The sequence below is a fragment of the Saccopteryx bilineata genome, chromosome 2 (genome assembly GCF_036850765.1).
Source record: "Saccopteryx bilineata isolate mSacBil1 chromosome 2, mSacBil1_pri_phased_curated, whole genome shotgun sequence".
NCBI lineage: Eukaryota > Metazoa > Chordata > Mammalia > Chiroptera > Emballonuridae > Saccopteryx > Saccopteryx bilineata.
Genome location: NC_089491.1, coordinates 36,197,712 through 36,206,147, shown reverse-complemented (window position 1 = coordinate 36,206,147; position 8,436 = coordinate 36,197,712).

Genomic DNA, 8,436 nt, shown 5'->3' with positions numbered 1-8,436 from the left:
TGATGTGTTGGCAAGCATGTGGAGAAACTAGAGTCCTGTGCACTTTTGGTGGGAATGTAAATGGAAAACCACAAGGCAATTCCTCAAAAAATTAAAAATAAAACTACTGTATGCTTCAGCAATTCCAATTCTGGGTATATACCCAAAAGAATTAAAAGCAGTGTTTCAAAGAGATACTTGTACACCCATGTTCATATTAGCATTATTTATAATAGCTAGAACATGGGGGCAATCCAAATGTCTATCAATGGATGAATGGATAAGCAAAATGTGGTATACTGCTCACAAAAATTAGAGGATATTTCAAAATGAATATGAGGCAATAAAAAAAAGAAGCATTTGATTTTTTATTATTATGCAAGAATATAGCCTGACCTGTGGTGGTGCAGTGGATAAAGCGTCGACCTGGAAATGCTGAGGTCGCCGGTTCGAAACCCTGGGCTTGCCCAGTCAAGGCACATATGGGAGTTGATGCTTCCTGCTCCTCCTCCCTGTCTCTCTCTTTCCTCTCTCTCTCTCTCTCTCTCTCTTTCTTGCTCTCTCACTCTCTCCTCTCTAAAATGAATAAATAAAATAAAAATTAAAAAAAAAAGAATATCAGAAAAGCAAATGACAAGTCAAAGAAAATTGTTTGATTATGCAAATGAGATGCAAAACCAACTTTTATTTCACTGGTGAAAATGTACTATACAAAACACTGAAAGTACTGGAGCATCTGCACATTCCCTGATCTCCTAATTTTTGTGAGCCGTGTATATGCATACAATGGAATATTATTCAGCTTTAAAAAGGAAGGAAATTCTGACATGTGCTATAACATAGATGAAACTTGGGGACATTATCCTAAGTGAAATAAGGCAGTTACCCAGGCACAGCTGAAAAGGGGACCGCTCCCTTGCCTGCCACGCACATGTTGGTGAAACACCTGGCGCTAAAACATTCATAGGTGACCTGCTTCTGGGTGAGGGTTTTGCACATAGCAGAGAAGCTTCCTTTGTTGTGATCTATTGAAAGTCAGCTTTTGGCCTGACCTGTGGTGGCACAGTGGATAAAACGTCGACCTGGAAATGCTGAGGTTGCCGGTTCGAAACCCTGGGCTTTCCTGGTCAAGGCACATATGGGAGTTGATGCTTCCGGCTCCTCCCCCCTTCTCTCTCTCTGTCTCTCTCTCCTCTCTCTCTCCTCTCTAGAAATGAATAAATAAAATAAAATAAAATTAAAAAAAAAGAAAGTCAGCTTTTGCCCTTGCTGGATAGCTCAGTTGGTAGAGCATCATTTGGAAGAACAGAGGTTGCTGGTTCCATCTCCAGGTAGGGCACATACAGGAACAGATAGATGTTCCTCTCTCTCTCTCTCTCTCTTTTCTCCACTTTCTCCAAAATCAGTAAGAAAAAAAAACATTAAAAAAAGTTGAAAAAAAAACAAAGTCAGCCCTTGACACAAGGATTTAAATAATAATAATAAGCCAGTTACAAGAGACAATACTGAATGAGTTACTAATATGAGGTACTTAGAGTAGTCAAAACTACAGAGATAGTAGAATGGTGGTTGCCAGAGACTTTGGTGAGATGGGAATGGAGTTATTGTTTAATAGGTATAGAATTTCAGTTTCACATATGAAACGAACTATGGAGATGGATAGTGATGATGGTTGCACATTATGAATAATGTATTTAATATCATTGAAGTGTACACTTAAAATAGTTAAGATGGTAGATTTTATGTTATGTGTAGGGTTTTTTTTGTTTGTTTGTTTGTTTGTTTACTTTTCTGAAGCTGGAAACTGGGAGAGACAGTCAGACAGACTCCCGCATGCGCCCGACCGGGATCCACCCGGCACGCCCACCAGGGGCGACGCTCTGCCCACCAGGGGGCGATGCTCTGCCCCTCCGGGGTCTCGCTCTACCGCGACCAGAGCCACTCTAGCGCCAGGGGCAGAGGCCAAGGAGCCATCCCCAGCGCCCGGGCCATCTTTGCTCCAGTGGAGCCTTGGCTGAGGGAGGGGAAGAGAGAGACAGAGAGGAAGGAGGGGGGGGTGGAGAAGCAAATGGGCGCTTCTCCTATGTGCCCTGGCCGGGAATCGAACCCGGGTCCCCCCCGCACGCCAGGCCGACGCTCTACCGCTGAGCCAACCGGCCAGGGCTGTTATGTGTAGTTTACCACAAAAAAAGAATGGTACTGCTCTGGCTGTTTGGCTCAGTGGTAGAGCATTGGCTCAGCATGTGAATGTCCCGGGTTCAACTCCTGGTCAAGGAACACAGGAGAGGTGCTCATCTGCTTCTCCATCCCTCCCCCTCTCGCTTCTTTCTCTCTCTCTCTTCCCCTCCTGCAGCCATGGCTCATTTGGAGCAAGTTCTCCCCAGGCTTGAGGATGGTTCCTTGGCCTCCACCTCAAGCTCCATTGCTGAGTAACAGTGCAACACCTCAGATGAGCAGAGCATTGCCCCATAGGAGGCTTGCCGGGTGGATCCTTATCGAGGCACTTGGGGACGTCTGTCTCTGCCTCTCCTCCTCTCACTGAATTAAAAAAAAAGGTACTGGCATATGAATTACACCTCTGGATTAAAACAGAGTGTCCAGAATAGACCTAAATATTTATATATGAGAATTTAAAGTATCTAAAAGTTGGCATTTCAAAGCAATGGAAGAAATATAATTTTTTGAGATTGTGAAACTGGCAAGTTTTAAAATATATATATTGAGTATCTATGACTTCTTACCAAACATGTATTATCAAATTAATCAAATATTAAAATATTTTAAAAACCAAACTATAAAAGAAGAAAACATGGAACATGCTGTCCATAAAAACCTGTTTTAAATATAAAGACACAAATAAATTAAGAGTAAAAAAGATAGAAAAAGACATTATGCAAACAGCAATCATAAGAAAGCCAGACAGAGCAGATAAATGGACTTCAGGACAAGGTATGTTATGAGAGATAAAGGACAATTCTAATGATATAACAATTTATCAAGAAGAGATAACAAGCTTGAATGAGTATAACTCTGGTAACAAAGATTCACATAAAGGCAAATGAAACTGTCAGAACTGAGAAGTTTAAAGACTTAACAATATGCACCCTTGAGTGTGCTCTTTTCCATTTTTGTGTTCCTCATAAGTTAATTCTTGTGGGCAAAGATCATATTTTCATTCTTATATCTTCCAAAGTGCCTTGGATAATGTTAGAATGAGAATTTTAAAATATCTAAAAGTTTTTGGAGTGAAATTTGACAGTGTATATTGAGATTTTTCCAAGAGCATGCAATGTTCATGCTTTCGGAATGCCAGCAGATGGAGATATTATCCCAGGAAAGGAGGACTCTGGCCCCCCCCCCCCCCCCCCCCCCCCCGTTTCTTACTTTCAAAGTACCTGTATTGAATTGGCAAGAAAGTATTTTCGGTTGTCACACATAGCGTTGTAATTGTTTTGACACACAAACCATGTATGTATGTGTTACACACATAGCGTTGTAATTTGTTCTGTCAGTGTTATGATTTTTTCCTTTTGACATTAGCTATCAGTCACATTTAGGTTACCTTAGAAGCAAGTTGTGTGTAATTTTGTTTGTAGCTGTTAGTTTAGGGTCAATTTTAACATGGAGTACAGAAACAAACATTTTCGGCATATTTTACTATTTTATTTCCATAAAGAAAAGAAAGCTGCTGAGGCTCACAAAAATATGTTAAGTTTATGGTGTTGATTGCATAACAGAACGCATGTGTCAGAATTGGTTTAAAAAATTCTGTTCTGGAGAATTTTCATTCAAAGATGAGCCTGACTGGTGGTGGCACAGTGGGTCAAGCATCGACATGGAACGCTGAGGTCACTGGTTCAAAACCCTGGGCTTGCCTGGTCAAGGCACATATGGGAGTTGATGCTTCCTGCTCCTCCCCCCTTTCTCTCTCTCTGTCTCTCTCTCTCATCTCTAAAATGAATAAATAAAAATAATTTTTAAAAAGCTGGGTTTTTAAAAACAAACAAACAAAAAACCAAAGATGACCAACGTTCTGGGCAACCTACTGAAATTGATGATGACCAAATCGAAGCCATAATTGAAGAGAATCGTCATATAACTGTTCGAGAGATCACAGAGAGGTTAAATGCACACAACAATTGAAAATTACTTAAAATGTCTTGGACTCGCTAAGAAGCTCAATATTTGGGTTCTGCATGAATTGAAAAAGTCACTTAACACAACAAATCAATATTTGCGATACACATCTCAAGCATAATGAAACCGACCCTTTTTTGAAAAGAATCATCACTGGTGATGAAAAAATGGGTCATCTACACAACAGTGACATCAGTAGAAAACGATCATGGTACAAGCGTGATGAACCAGCACAAACCACATCTAAAGCTGAGTTGCATCAAAAAAAAGGTCATGCTGTCAATTTGGTGGGACTACAAAGGTGTTGTGTATTTTGAGCTGCTTCCAAGAAACCAGATGATCAATGCAGATGTTTACTGTCAACAACTAATGAAACTGGATGAAGTAGTCAAAGAAAAACGGCCAGAATTGGCAAATCGCCAAGGAATTGTGTTCCACCATGATAATGCAAAGCCTCACACATCTTTAGTAACTCAAGGGAAATTATTGGAGCTTGGTTGGGAAGTGATGTCGCATCCCCCATACAGCCCTGACCTGGCACCATCTGATTACCATTTATTTCGAAGTTTGCAAAACTCTTTGAATGGTAAAACTTTTACAAATGATGATGACCTTAAATCGCACTTGGTTCAGTTTTTTGCTGATAAGGACCAAAATTTCTATGAGCGTGGAATCATGAAGCTGCAAGAAAGATGGCAAAAGGTCATTGAACAAAATGGAAAATATATAATTGATTAAAGTTTATTCTTTGTATAAAAAATGAGTTTTATTTCACACTATAAAACCAAAATTGCCTGACCAGGCGGTAGCGCAGTGGATAGAGCATTGGACTGGGATGCCGAAGACCCAGGTTCGAGACCCCGAGGTCACCAGCTTGAGCGCGGGCTCATCTGGTTTGAGCAAAAAGCTCACCAGCTTGGACCCAGGGTCATAGGCTCAAGCAAGGGGTTACTTGGTCTACTGAAGGCCTGCGGTCAAGACACATATGAGAAAGCAATCAATGAACAACTAAGGTGCCGCAGTGCGGAACGAAAAACTAATGATTGATGCTTCTCATCTCTCCATTCTTGTCTGTTTGTCCCTGTCCATCCCTCTCTCTGACTCTCTCTCTCTGTCTCTGTAAAAACAAAACAAAACAAAAAAACAAACCCTAAAACCCCAAAATTACTTTCTTGCCAACCCAATATTTATCTGGTTTTCCTCTTCTTAAAAAATGACATTGTGACAACTCCAGAAGTCTCTGAATTTCTAAATTTATAAAACATTTATGTAAATTCTGCCTTTGATTATCCTGATTCTAATTTAACGAGGTCACTATAGGATAGGTGTTTGCATTTTGGTCACTGACTGAGTATGGCTCTATCTTGCACCACCCTACTTAAATATACATGTATTTATATATATGTGTGTGTGTTTTGAATTACTGTTAAATAACTAAACAATATAGGGGTATATTATACAGTCCCCTTCTCAACCATTCTGTTGTTAACACTTTCCTTCTCCAGATAGAATCTGTCACTTGGATCTTGCCTGTGGTAATTCTGGGAGTCTTTTCTCTTATTCCATGTGTGGCAGTCTTCACTCTACCACCTAGTCATAAAACAATAAATTCTGAGGTCTTTCACAGACTTTGGCTGGTAAAGTTGTACCTTTAAAGAGAAACAGTCTTGTACAAGAGTGCTTCCCAACTTTGAAGTGCACACAAATCATCCAAGGATCTTGTTAAAGTGCATATTCAGAAGATTTGATAGAGCTGGAGATTCTGCACTGCTAACGAGTCCCCAGGATGTTGATGCTGCTGGCCTGAGGACCACATTTTGAGTAGCAAGGTCATACAATATGTACCTCTATCAGAAGGGGCCAAGACACTTCTCTCAAGAACTAAAATTGAATCCTGTAGTCACTGCTATTTTCTTTGTCATCCCTTAACTTTGACTTAACTGTTCATATTTTTATTCAACCAAACAACATACACAGAGAATCTCCCATCCAGGTACTAACCAGGCCTGACCCTGCTTAGCTTCCAAGATCGGACGAGATCGGGCGTGTTCAGGGTAGTATGGCCGTAGACCATACACAGAGAATCTACTATGTGTAAACCTGTCTGTTAATTTTAACCAACTCAAGCATCTTGAATTCCAGTCCCTATGCTAGTCCCTTAGGATTAGTGATGATTCAGAAACCAGCTTGAGGAGGTTCCCACTGGCCTAATCTGGTAAAATACAAACATAAAAATAAGTGATAAAAAAAAAGATACAGGCCCAGGCCGGTTGGCTCAGTGGTAGAACGTTGGCCTGGCGTGCAGAAGTCCCGGGTTCGATTCCCGGCCAGGGCACACAGGAGAAGCGCCCATCTGCTTCTCCACCCCTCCCCCTTTCCTTCCTCTCTGTCTCTCTCTTCCCCTCCAACAGCGAGGCTCCATTGGAGCAAGATGGCCCGGGCGCTGGAGATGGCTCCTTGGCCTCTGCCCCAGGCGCTAGAGTGGCTCTGGTCGCAACAGAGCGACGCCCCGGAGGGGCAGAGCATCGCCCCCTGGTGGGCAGAGCGTCGCCCCCTGGTGGGCGTGCGGGAGTCTGTCTGACTGTCTCTCCCCGTTTCCAGCTTCAGAAAAATACAAAAAAAAAAAAAAAAAAAAAAAAGAAAGGCCTGACCTGTGGTGGCGCAGTGGATAAAGTGTTGACCTGGAATGCTGAGGTCGACGGTTCAAAACCCTGGGCTTGCCTGGTCAAGCCACATATGGAAGTTGATGCTTCCTGCTCCTCCCTCCCCCTTCTCTCTCTCTCTCTCTCTCTCTCTCTCTCTCTCTCTTTCTCTCATTCTCTCTCCTCTCTAAAAATTAATAAAAGCAAAAATAAATAAATAAATAAAAAGATATATTTATAAAAAAAAGATAAAAAAGTGATAATAGTGGCATATTCCAATCTATTGAATAAAGTAGGAATCCACAAGTCCATACCGATATAAATATATAAATGAATAAATTGAAAGCATGATGAACAAGATATTTACTTAGTCTCTACGTACCTGCCCACAAAATGCTTATTAATTGCAAAGGGGAAAGAATAGCTTTTTTATTTTTATTTTATTTATTTATTTTTTTTTAGCACTCTTTTAATTTATTTTATTTTATTTATTCATTTTTAGAGAGGAGAGAGACAGAGAGGGAGAGAGAGGAGAAAGAGACAGAGAGAGAGAAGGGGGTAGGAGCTGGAAGCATCAACTCCCACATGTGCCTTGACCAGGCAAGCCCAGGGTTTCGAACCGGCGACCTCAACATTTCCAGGTCGACGCTTTATCCACTGCGCCACCACAGGTCAGGCCAAGAATAGCTTTTTTTTTGGTTGCTACCACTTAAACCTGATTGAAACCACTTGAATTAAGTGATCACAGTTAATATAACCAGAAATGGGACAAACTGAAATTGTGTGCTACCTGATACGCTACAGTGAAAACAACTTCATATCTGTGATATTCCTGCCAAAGATGTATAACCTGCAACTAATCAGTTGGAGACATTAGACAAAACCAGGTTGAAGGACATTCTACAAAATTACTGGTCTATAATCTTTTAAATTGTCAAGGTTTATAAAAGTCAAAGTAAGAGTGAGGAACTGTTCCAGGTTGAAGAGGACTAAAGAGCTGTGGCAGCCCAATGCAACATGTGATTCTAGACAGGATCTTTTATGCTATAAAAATATTATTAGGACAGCTGATGAACTTAAATGGAGTGTGATGATTATATGATAGTATCCTATCAATATTAATTTTATTTTGATGGTTATATGTACTTACTTAGGAAACATCCCTGTTTGTAGAAAATATGAGGCATTGAAAATATACTTTAAAAGGTTCAGGGCCAAAAAAAAAGTTTTTTGCACTGTACTTGCAATGTTCCTGTTTGAGATCAGGAAAAGCACAAGAGCTCTCAGGTTTAAAGGGTTAGTCAGAGCATCCTGAGTGTGCGTGGGGAGAGGATGAATTTTAAAGGAGATTTGGAGAAGAGAGAGTCAATTCGGATTCTTGTGGTTCAACAGTACCAAAACACCCCCACAGGACTGTTAGGCAGAAAATGCAAGACTTTTAGGCGCTTCGGTCCCTTGTCCCACCACAACCCTAACGGCGCAGGCAAAATGCTGAGCCAACTAAGCGTTGCGCTTCGGCAACGCGGGCCAAGGATGGGGCGATGCACTGTGTGCAGACCACGCCTCATCGCGTGGAGGGGCGGGGCGGAGGGTGGGCGGGAATAGCATGTTTCAGCGTTCCCGGCAAGGGCGTGGAGGGGGCGGTGTCTTGTGGGGCGGAGCCAAGCCGCTGCGCTTG